The sequence below is a fragment of the Microtus ochrogaster genome, chromosome X (genome assembly GCF_000317375.1).
Source record: "Microtus ochrogaster isolate Prairie Vole_2 chromosome X, MicOch1.0, whole genome shotgun sequence".
Classification (NCBI taxonomy): domain Eukaryota; kingdom Metazoa; phylum Chordata; class Mammalia; order Rodentia; family Cricetidae; genus Microtus; species Microtus ochrogaster.
In genome coordinates this window covers 30,935,263-30,946,872 of record NC_022026.1, presented here as the reverse complement: position 1 = coordinate 30,946,872, position 11,610 = coordinate 30,935,263, and the positions used below count along the sequence as shown (strand labels likewise).

The 11,610-nt window shown below is 41.9% G+C and overlaps 1 pseudogene; it reads left to right on the top strand.

The window, feature by feature from the left end:
- Positions 1–1,149: 1,149 nt before the first annotated feature.
- LOC101989685 lies at positions 1,150–3,177 on the top strand (annotated as a pseudogene).
- The last annotated feature ends 8,433 nt before the right edge of the window (positions 3,178–11,610 follow it).

Genomic DNA, 11,610 nt, shown 5'->3' with positions numbered 1-11,610 from the left:
CGCAATTAGCCCCCATAATTTTTCCATATTTTATTGTCAGGGGCAGTAGGCCCCAACATAGAAGCTTTCCTAATTTGACCGGTAAGGAGGTGCAAGAAATAACCAGACACAGTTCACACAGTCATCACGAAAGGGCATCTCAGGCTTCATCAATCCTGAAGATCTACTTGCATTTATTATACAAAACACCTTTTTTTTTTTTTTTTGGTTTTTCGAGACAGGGTTTCTCTGTGGTTTTGGAGCCTGTCCTGGAACTAGCTCTGTAGACCAGGCTGGTCTCGAACTCACAGAGATCTGCCTGCCTCTGCCTCCCGAGTGCTGGGATTAAAGGCGTGCGCCACCATCGCCCGGCTACAAAACATCTTTTATCCCCCAGGTAAACCAAGGTGGAAGCTCATTAATATTCTCTTTCTGGGGGAAAGAGGGGGTGGCACTAGGGAAACACCTGCAACTTAGTCACCAGCTTTGGCAAACAACTCTCCCCAGGCAATCTACATTTTTAACAAAAGAGAAAGAAGCAATACATCCTGGCCTTTGTCTTACTTGTTTGGCAGGGTTGCATCTGCCTAGTGGCCAGTGAGCCTGCCTGTAAATTATTTTATATGAAATATAGGCCCACAATTTATTTATATGAAGATCCAGACATTATTTTCAATTCTAAGTTATAAATTTTAAAAATTGTTACTGAAAATAAAAAAAAAAACATTAGTAAATGCAGTATTTTTAGAGACTTAGATAACTGTATTTTTGCAATAATATTTTGTAGATAAGAGCTTATACAAGTGAAAAACGAGTCTGTTTGAAACAATGAGGTTTGTTTATGAATGTCATAAGAATTCTTAAATGAGGAACATTTTTTGAAAATATTGTGAATGTTTCCATATAGTCCTAAAAATCTGAGTTTACCTTGTGCTCATATAAGGACAGATAAATAGGTGAAATTCTAATATACTCATTAAATGAATGAATAAAATAATAATTTTATTGTCTTTATCCTATTGATTACTTTTGAAATAAATTGTGTCTTTAAATATTTATTCTTTTCATACAGTAATATGATAAAACATAACTACAAGAAGTTTTTATGTCTTGGAGCTGCTGCTGAATGATCTGCAACACATCTGAATTGCAAGTACTTGAAAACCAACAATGACTTCTAAAAGACAATACATTGTATATCCAAATAGGTCTTTCCAAAGGGAAAACCGTGCTGCCAACCTAAATTTAAGGGGGAGGGTTAACTTTCCATCATCAAGTTGCAACTCAGAGAATAACATCACTTTCAGAAAGCCAGAAAACCGTGAAGTAACTCGAAACTGGATTCTCTCTATGCATAAAAATGCAGCCAAAGTTTCTGAAGTTGAAATTTCAATTCCTCCTAGTCTACACAAATCCCTTACTGATTCTAAGGAGTCCTTGATTAGTTCAATCATGGAAGAATGTGGTAAAGTCCATATTCATTTTCCAAGTACCCAATTGGGCCTTCAAAAAGTCATTATGAGAGGCCCTGCAGAAAATGTTGAAAAGGCTAAGAAAAAATTTCTGCAACTTGCAGAAGAGCAAACCAAGAGTTATTCTGTGGCTGTCCCTGTAAAGTCAAAGTATCATCAATTTCTTATGAGTGAAAATGGTGGCAATCTTCATAAAATCTGTGAGAAGACAGGGACACGTATAATTTTCCCTACCTTTAAGAACAAGAATCAAGAATCAGTAACAATCATAGGGACAGAAGAGGCTGTTAAAGATGTGCAAAGAGAGGTAGAGGTTTTACTGAAAGATCTGGAGAATGTGGTAGAAGATAGCATACTAATAAATCCCAAATTCCACAATTACTTTGTAATGCAAAGGGGACAGCTTTTACAAAAAATAATTAAGGAATATGGTGGAGTTTTTATTAACTTTTCATATGCAGGAAAGGAGAGTACAAAAGTCACAATAAAAGGAGCAAAGGCTTGTGTTGAAGCAGCGAAGAAACATATTCAAGAGATATTTAAGCCTCTGGATTCCCAAGACACAACACGTTGTGTTGTTCCCCCCAAATTCCATCCTTTTATCATGGGACCTATATGCTCTAGAACTCAACAAATTACAAGAGATTTTAAAGTTCAAATCAAGATTCCAGATGCAGAAAAACCAACTACAAATACACGACTAGAGCTTCAAGATACTGGTAAAGAAAAGGGGGAAAAGAACACCAAAGGGCCTGCTTCAACTTCTCAAAAAAAAGGTGACACTACTTCAGGAAAAGCTGAAAACTGCAAGACAGCCACCCAAGCTCTGGAATCTCTTGTTCCTGTCACTGCTGAAGTCCAAGTACCTTTTCACCTACATCCATACATAATTGGGCACAAAGGAAGTGGTTTACGCAAGCTAATAAAGGAATTTCAAGTTCATATTCAGGTAGTACAACCCGGAGGAAATTTTCATATCATATTCATTACAGGCATGGAACCAAATGTAGAACAAGCCAAGATGAAGTTGCAAAAACAAGTAAAAGCTTTACAAATGGAAATAGATGAACAGACATTAAGAAATTTTAGGCAAACATTCAGTTTACATCCCAAATATCATTCCAAGATCTTTGGTAATAAAGGTATGCTTATTTCCCAGATTTGCACAGACTATGATGTTACTGTTCATCATCCAAAGAAAGGAAGCAATCCAATACAAGATCAAATTACCATTTCAGGTTCTAAAGACAACATCCTAGGAGCTCGAGATGCAATAATGAAAATGCTGCATAAAATTGAAAAAACAGTTTCTAAGGAAATCCCACTGAACCATCATGTTTGTGCCAATATTATTGGATTTGGTGGAAAATCCATTCATAAAATCATGGAACAATTCCAAGTAGATATCCGTGTACCTTCAAAAGTAACCCATACTAATTCTACCATCATTGTGAGTGGATCACCTTGCAATGTACAAGACGCAATTAACTATATCTTAACTCTTGAGAAGCATTTCCTGTCTGTTGGAAAGTATGAACCTCCACTGGAGCATGTTAAGCATGGTGGTACTGGCCACATAGCTGCAGAAACATCTAAGACTTTTCAGAAAAGAAATGCTCTTCGTAATGCAAAATCCACTTCCCATCCTCCACGTGTGGACAATTCTGAAGATTTTCCCAAAATGAAACATCAAGTGCCTCCTAAACCTCATCCTTGGAGACCATAACAAGGGTTAAAACAAATAAATGGAAATTGTCCCAACCTGATTATCTGAGACTGCCGATAGCTTTTATTTTAAAACTGCAGTAGCTTTTGAATGACTGGCTAAATTCTTACATCTTTGCTTTCAACACATCACTGCTTAGATACTACATAACATTGTAGTGAAAATCATGTGCTTACACTTAAATTCTTGCTACATATAGCAACTTAGTTAAAAGTTTCATTCAGGACTAGATCCTTAATACCTATTGTTTTAAGATAGTCCATACATAACACAGGTTTCCTTTGCTTCACAAAAGCACAATCAAATTTACTCTTTTTACTTCTTTCATTACTTCTAATTTACTTTCATAATGGGAAAGTGCTTTGTTCATACATGTTATATCTTAGAACATAGAAGAGAATGCAAATTGTGATCAGTGCACTGTGCTCTTATGATACATGCACATCAAATACAGCATACTAATAGTACTTCCGAGGCACGCAAATGCTAAAGACCATCAGATTGCATTAATGGCATTGTTTTATCAGATTATGGTCCTATTATTGAGGTACCTGAAAATACTATGGTATTTTTAAATATTCTACACACATATTTTAGAAAACTTCCTTAAAATTTTCAACCCAAGAACAGATTACATTTTCATCTTTCTTCCAGCGAACTTTTAGGCTTGGTAATTTTTTATTGTGTCAAGGTTGTTTGATTGTTTTTTTCATTAATTTTATTTTTGAGTGGTCTGTCACTACCAAGAGTACTACTGATAAAGCTATAACTTTTGTTTGATATCTAAAATCCATACCCTCCAGTATTTGCCATATTTTAGTTGAGGTAATTGCCCAAATCTTGTTGTTTTCACAAGGCTAGCTTCAATCCACTGAATGGTTAGCATAATGCGTGCATAACAAACTCCAAAAACCCTCCACTTGGAGGTCTCAAAGTTGATTAGCACTGTTCTGTGTTGTGCCTGTACCAAGCTATATGTTCTCAGTCCAGTTGAGCTTTATTTCATTTCCCCCACAGGTGTTTAACCCAAGATCATTACCTGTAGGGAAAAGATTGGGAGGGTGTTGCCTAGTGAAGCTGACTGAACCTTAGGGTATCTCAGTTTTTTGTACACCTATATATGATCTTTCCAAAATTCTGTAAGTGCATGCCTAGCACCACACAGAATTTATTATCTCTAGATTTTGAGAGACCCTTACCCCTTATTCTTAAAGGGACGAGAATTTCCTAGCAGAATGTTTTAAAATTAGAAACAAAAACTAGCAGCACTTTCCTTCCACCTCTTTCACCTAGGGGATTTAGAGCAAAAGGACACTTAGCCCAGCTAGCCACCTGGTGATAAAGAAAACAAAGAGAGAGCTGACTTAGGATGGGAGGGAGCAAAAGACCTTGCACCCATGCCAAAAAGCCACTTCAAAAAGCCATTTTGTAGTTTCACCTTTTAAAAACTAACCCCACAAAGAATTTTAACTTCTCTCTCTCTCTCTCTCTCTCTCTCTCTCTCTCTCTCTCTCTCTCTCTCTCTCTCTCTCTTGCTGTTTTGGAGTAGTGAAGAAGTTCCTGGCCAGCCAGTAATTGCCTGTACTTGCCTGTACTTACAATAAAAGTGTTAACTTTTGACATTTGCAGTCCTGTCCTCTCTGCTTTCTGATGGTCTCCTTCTTGGGGGAAGGACATGCTCTAGGCACAACATTTGGAGTGTTGGTCTGGAAGCTCCCCACAGGGACTCCACCAGGACATAAGCCCAGAGGTTCAGCTCATTAACATCTGCCCCTAATAGAGTGCTCTTTTCTTGTCTATTAGTTGTCTTGTCTGTCTGACTGTGGCTGCTTTGGTACTTTTGTTTTGTACCGGTTGACCAATTTGGGATTTTGAAATTGGCAGTATGTTACTGAGCATGTGTACTTATACAGTGAACCTGGTTGGAAAGAGAGATGCCTCTTTTCTAGACTTTAGTTCATGGTCAATTGTAGACAGGGATGGGGATTCTCCCAGTCCTCGGTCATTTTCAGATGGGGAGTTTGCTCCAAGGTTAGTAGACAGGGCCTGGCATTCTCCTAGCCTTGGGTCATTTGCAGCCACCTCAGAGGCAGCCCATTGGTTTCAGGCACCAAGAAGTGATCAAGAGGAGCCCCTCCGGGACATTCAGCTGCCTGTTAGGATTGTTTTGGATACATCTATCCACACAGGGAGAAAGAGGACGTGCCACCTCGTGCTCAATCCTGGGAATGTGTTGAAACTTGTGTCTTGTGTTAATTGCTGTTTTTTTTTTTATCTTTCTTAGCTTTTTCCTTAAACCCTCCTCTTCAGAAATGGGGAATGCCCAGTTAACATCCCTAAGCTTAACTCTTACACATTGGAAAAATATACAGGACACCACAAGCAACCTCAGAGCAACTGTCAAGAAGAAGTGGGTCACCCTTTGTACACATGAATGGCCCACATTTATTGTCAGATGACCAGCCAGCAGGACCTTCGATGCAGCAACCATCCACTGAGTGGAGGAGATAATTCTCTATCCCCATGGTGGTTACCCTGACCAAGTCCCTTATATTGTCACCCGGCCAGGGTTAATAGAGAGAATAGGAGGCCCCCTCCCTTGGATTATACCATTCTTACTCCACAGTGGACCCAAGTCTTGACTGCTAAGACTAGGGCTCCTCCAGCAGGTACAAAGGAGAATAGAACAAAGCTACCCACTGTATTCCAGGAAGGAACATAGGAGACAGAGATTTTTCCCACCACCTTATTTTCCTCCAGCTGAGCATCTCATGGCTCCTGTGGAAAAGGCTTCAGCCCCCCAGCAGTCAGGGGCAGAGAGAGGAAGGCCACTGGCACTATCTACCCATAGCAGGAGGGCAGGGACCCCACACCCAGACTCCATGATGACCCTTACCCTCAGACCTGCTGGCCCTCCTGGTGATTCAGAAAACCAACCCTTCCATTATTGGCCTTTTGCTACCAGTGAATTATATAATTGGAAGGCTTAGAATGCATCATTCTCCAAAGACCCATAGGACTTGATTAACCTGTTGGAAACTGTTCTTTTTACCCATGCCCCAACATGGAATGATTGCCAGTAGATGTTGGGAGTTCTCTTCATGACTGAAGAAAGAAACAGGATCCTAGAGAATGCCCAGTAGCTGGTTCCAGGACCTACTGGCTCCCCCTAGTGGACCCTGCGCTAACCACGGCGGCTTTTCCAGCAACCCACCTAACTGGGATTTCCACATGGCAGAAGGTAGGGAGAGTCTATGTATCTACAACCAGGCTCTATTGGGAGGGGTCTCAAAGCAGTGGCATGCAAGCCCACTAATATGACAAAAATTTATAATGTAAAGCAGGGAAAGGATGCATACCTGGAAAGGTTGATGGAGGTTTTTAAACAATATTCCCCCTACAACCCTGAGTCTGAGGAATCGCAGCAGGCTGTTATCTTAGCCTATGCTAATCAAGCAGCACCAGATATTAAGAGAAAATTCAGTCATTAGAAAGACTAGGAGAAAAAAAGCATAAGAGATTTAGTAGCAGTGGCAGAAATGGTTTACAATAAGAGAGAATCAGGACAAGAAAGAAGAGAGGAGGGAAAGAAAACACCAAGAAAGGGAGGAAAAGAGAGACAGGAGGCAAGCAAGGAAACTAACCAAAATATTGGACAGACAAGAAGTTCATATGGAAAAAGTTCTCCTTGCCTCTGTGGTAGGAGGACAAGGGAAAGGCCTAAGTTAGGAAAGAATCAATGCAGGTGCTTCGAGGGAGAAGGACATTAGGCCAAAGACTGACCCAAAATAAGAAACGAAAGAAAAGCATCGACAGAATTGGGAAGGTAGCCAACCCCTATCCTTGCTGCTTTGGAAGAAGACAGTGACTAGGGGAGACAGGTCTGGGCGCCCCTCCCCAAGCCTAGGGTAACCCTAAGAATGGAGGGGAAACCTATCCAAATCATGATGGACACAGGGGTGGAAATTTCAGTACTTTTGACTCCTGAGGAACCCTTGTCTAGAAAACAGACCTGGGTGCAAGGTGCAATGGGCACCAAATCCTATAAATGGACTACCTGGAGAACAGTGGACTTGGGAGTAGGATGGGTAACCCAGTCATTCTTAGTCATTCCTGTGTGTCCATATCCCTTGCTGGGGTGTGACTTGCTCACTAAAATGAGAGCACATATCCATTTTACTGATGCAGGCACTCACATCAAACACCCAGATGGAAAGGCCATTGGAATGTTCTTAAAAATGCCTTTGGAGAAGGAGTACTGCCTTCACAAACAGAAATCTACTCTCAACCCAGATATGGACACCTGGCTTTGAAAATTTCCAACAGTCTGGATAGAGAAAGGAAGAATGAGGCTGGCCAGACACCAGCCTCAAATATATGTGAAATTGAAGGCTAATGCAGATCCTGTGAAAGTTCACTAGTATCCCATGACTCTGGAAGCCAGAAAGGGAATTACTCCCCAAATAAGAAGGCTTCTAAGGGAGGGCATCTTGCTGCAGGTTCAGTCTACATGGAGCATACCTCTCCTGACAGTTAATAATTATCAACCTGTTCAGGATTTCAGAGAAGTCAGCATAAGGGTAATGCATATCCACTCCACATTACCCAACCCTTATACCTTGCTGAGTATGTTCCCACTGGAAAAGCGATGGTATACACTACTTGACTTTAAAAGATGCTTTCTTTAATCTCCCACTTGCCCTGAGCATGCAGAGATATTTTGCCTTTGAATGGCACAATCCAGATATTGGAGTAAGTGAACAGCTGACCTGGATGAGGCTGCCACAAGGATTCAAGAACTTTCCTACCATATTTGATGAAGCTATCCATAAGGATTTGAGTAAGTATTGATCTCTACAACCTCATGTTTCCCTTTTACAATATGTAGATGACATATTAGTAGCCACCAGGTCAGCAGAAGAATGCCTGAACATAACCAGAGACCTTCTGACAGTTATGGGAACATTAGGTTATCAGGTGTCAGCAAAGAAGGCTCAGATCTGCAGGAAGCAGGTGACTTATCTTGGATATATACTAAAATAAGACAAGAGATGTCTGTCTGAAGCCAGAAAAGAGACTGTGTTAAAGATACCTGTGCCTAAGACAGTGAGACAAGTCAGAGAATTCCTAGGCTCTGCAGGATTTTTCAGACTGTTGATTCCAGGGTACACTGAAATTGCCCACACTCTCTATGAGGCCACAAAAAAGAAATTTTAACTTGGAACTCAGAGCGACAGATGGCTTTTGATACCACAAGCAGAGGCTGTTGGAGACCCCTGCCTTAGGCCTCCCTGATATCAATAAACCCTTCCCCGTATACATGGATGAAAACAAAGAAATAGCAAAGGGAGTATTGACTCAGAACATTGGACTGTGGAAAAGGATGGTTGCCTACTTATCTAAGAAACTGGACACTGTGGCCTCTGGTTGGCCTCCATGTTTATGCATTATTGCAGCTGTGGCTCCGTTAGTCAAAGATGCTGATAAACTGACTGTGGGACAAAATCTTGAGGTATGTACCCCACATGCTTTGGAATCTATCTTAAACAACCTCCTGACAGGTGGTTCATTAGCAAGCTTTTCTCTTAAAACCTAGCAGAATAACCTTTCAAACACTGACTACCCTTAACCTAGCTACTATGCTGCCTGACCCCTTCTCGAGGCTCCCCTCTATGACTGTGCAAAAATTCTAGCTCAGGCATTTTGCATTTAATCTGACCTCTGTGATACGCCATTAACAGATGCAGAAGAAACTTGGCTCATGGATGGGAGCAGTTTCTTGCAAGATGGACACAGGTATGTTGGGACTGCAGTGACAACAGCCCACAAGGTAGTCTGGGAAGAGGCCCTGCACACTGGTACTTCAGCCCAGAGGGCCTAACTGATAGCATTAACAAAGGCCTTGCAGCTAGGGAAAGACAAGAGAATATACGTTTCTATGGACATCAGGTATGCATTTGCCACCTAGCACATCCATGGAGCAATTCTTATGGAAAGGGGGTTGCTCACTGCAGAGCGAAAGACTATCAAAAACAAACAAGAAATATTAGAATTGCTAAAAGCACTCTGGCTTCCAAAGAAGCTAGCAGTAATGCATTGTCCAGATACCAAAAGAGAACAGATGCTATCTCTAGGGGAAACAATCAAGCAGACCAAAAAGCAAAAGAGACAGCTTTGACCACAACTACAGTGACTCTACACATACTAACTGATCCAGGTGCTCATAGCTTACCTCCCCAAACTACAATTTAGATGAAGAAACCTGGGCTGCCCAAATAGAGAGAGGCTATAAAAAAAGGTGGATGGTGGAGACTTCCAACAGGAAAGGTGATCCTTTCAAAACTATTAGGGGAACACCTACTCCCAAGAATTCACCAAACCTCCCTCCTGGGAACCTGAAATCTCGAGAATTAATCTCTGGATCTCCACTAAAGATTCAACAAACAAACTGTCTTATTGATAGGATTGTAAGTGACTGTAAATCATATCAATTACTAAGCTCCTATAAAACACAAGGAACAAGAGGTGTCTGAATGAGAGGCACTCACCCAGGTACGTACTTTACAGTGGACTTTACAGATGTCAAACCAGGTAAATATGGATATAAATATCTGTTGGTCTTTATAGACACCTTTCTTTGGATGTACTGAAGCTTATCCTACCAAATATGAGACTGCCTATGTGGTATCTAAGAAATTACTTGAAGAGATCCTTTCCAGGTTTGGCTTTCCACACATGATAGGGTCAGGCAATGGCCCTGCCTTCATCTCTCAGGTAAGCCAAGGAATTGCTACTGCACTGGGGGCTGAATGGAAATTACATTGTGCTTATTACCCTCATAGTTCAGGAGAGGTTGAGAGAATAAATCGGACCCTAAAAGAGACCCTTACCAAATATAACCTTGGAGACTGGCAGTGAATGGGTGACTTTCCTCCCCTATTCTCTGTTCAGGGTGAGGAATTCCCCATACCAGATGGGACTGACCCCTTTTGAGATAATGCATGGTCTACCCTCACCCCTTGTGCCTAGCTTGCAGGACAACTTGGTTCTGCTACAGAAGAAGTGAACCGTTCAGGGAGCCTGAGGGCTCTGTCCCAGATACAGGCAGATAACTGGTCTCAGTTGAGGGCCTTATATTCATCCCTCTCTCTCCCTGATCCCCACAGTTTCCAGCTTGGTGACTGGGTCCTGATCCGCAGACACCAAGGCAAGTCCCTGGAGCCATGGTGGAAAGGGCCCTATGTTGTCATCCTGACCAACGCAACTGCTCTCAAGGCGGATGGTATCTCCACCTGGACTCACCACTCCCACACCAGATCTGTGGCATCTACGGCTGAGAAGCTTTTGCGCAGGATCTGGGAGATTTCCAAGCACCCCATAGATCCTCTGAAGCTGAAACTACAACAGAAACCTAAAAATGAAATTCATCCTGGTGACATGGTACCTGCTACTTCATCTGTTTCCAGGGAATACTGAAAACCCCCATGCACCTTGAAACTTAACCTGGACCCTGACTAACCCAGAGACTGGGACAGCCTTAAGGCTGGCTGCTGAAGTTCACCCCCTAGATACATGGTACCCTCAGCTAACTTTTGACCTATGTGCGTTAAGAAAGGATGCTTGGAAGAACACTGGACAAACTCTCTAGGACTCTTACCCAGCATGTAGACATTCTGACTGGTATATTTGTCTGGGGCATAAGCGAACTTGCCTCTGGGGAGCCTAAAGTGTTTTACTGTGCTGTTTGGGGATATGAAACCAGTTCCTCCCAATAGAGAGCTAACAAAAGAGAATTAGACTTTTTGACTAACAGCACTCCAGGAGAGTCTAAGATCACAGTCATCTTTACTGAGGAGGGCAAAAGATCTAACTGGTTAACTGGTAAGACTTGGAGATTAGAATTAATGTTCCAGGAGGGGAAGACATAGGTGAAGGCATAAGTCACAAACAATCCCACACCAGTTTGGAATTATGATTAATACGGTGGTATTTATTTAAAGGGGAAAAAACTTACAGATCACCATCCCAGACAAAAGCCCTCTGCGCAATCAGGAAGGAGTCTAGTCTCTGGAAACAGAGTAGGAAGCAAAGAGAGAGCAAGGAGGGAAGTGGCTGCTTTTTTAAAGAGAGAGACCACGCCCCAATGGGCTGGTATCTCAGCGGCAATTGGCTGGAGGAGCGGAAGGACCTCCTGCAACACATAGGAATCCTGTTCTCCCTGCGAGTTGTTGCAACACCTCCCATGACCTTAGCATTAGTCCCCAATAAGATAATTAACCTCAGCTCAAATAAGAAGATGCCTCCCCCTCCTCCCAAGCTAACTACTAGCACAACCACCCAGGTATTTACCTTCAGGGCCTATGTTTTGCCAGCACTAAAGACACACTGGGATGCTGTCCCTACATCTAGTAGATCTTCTGAATTTGCAAACTC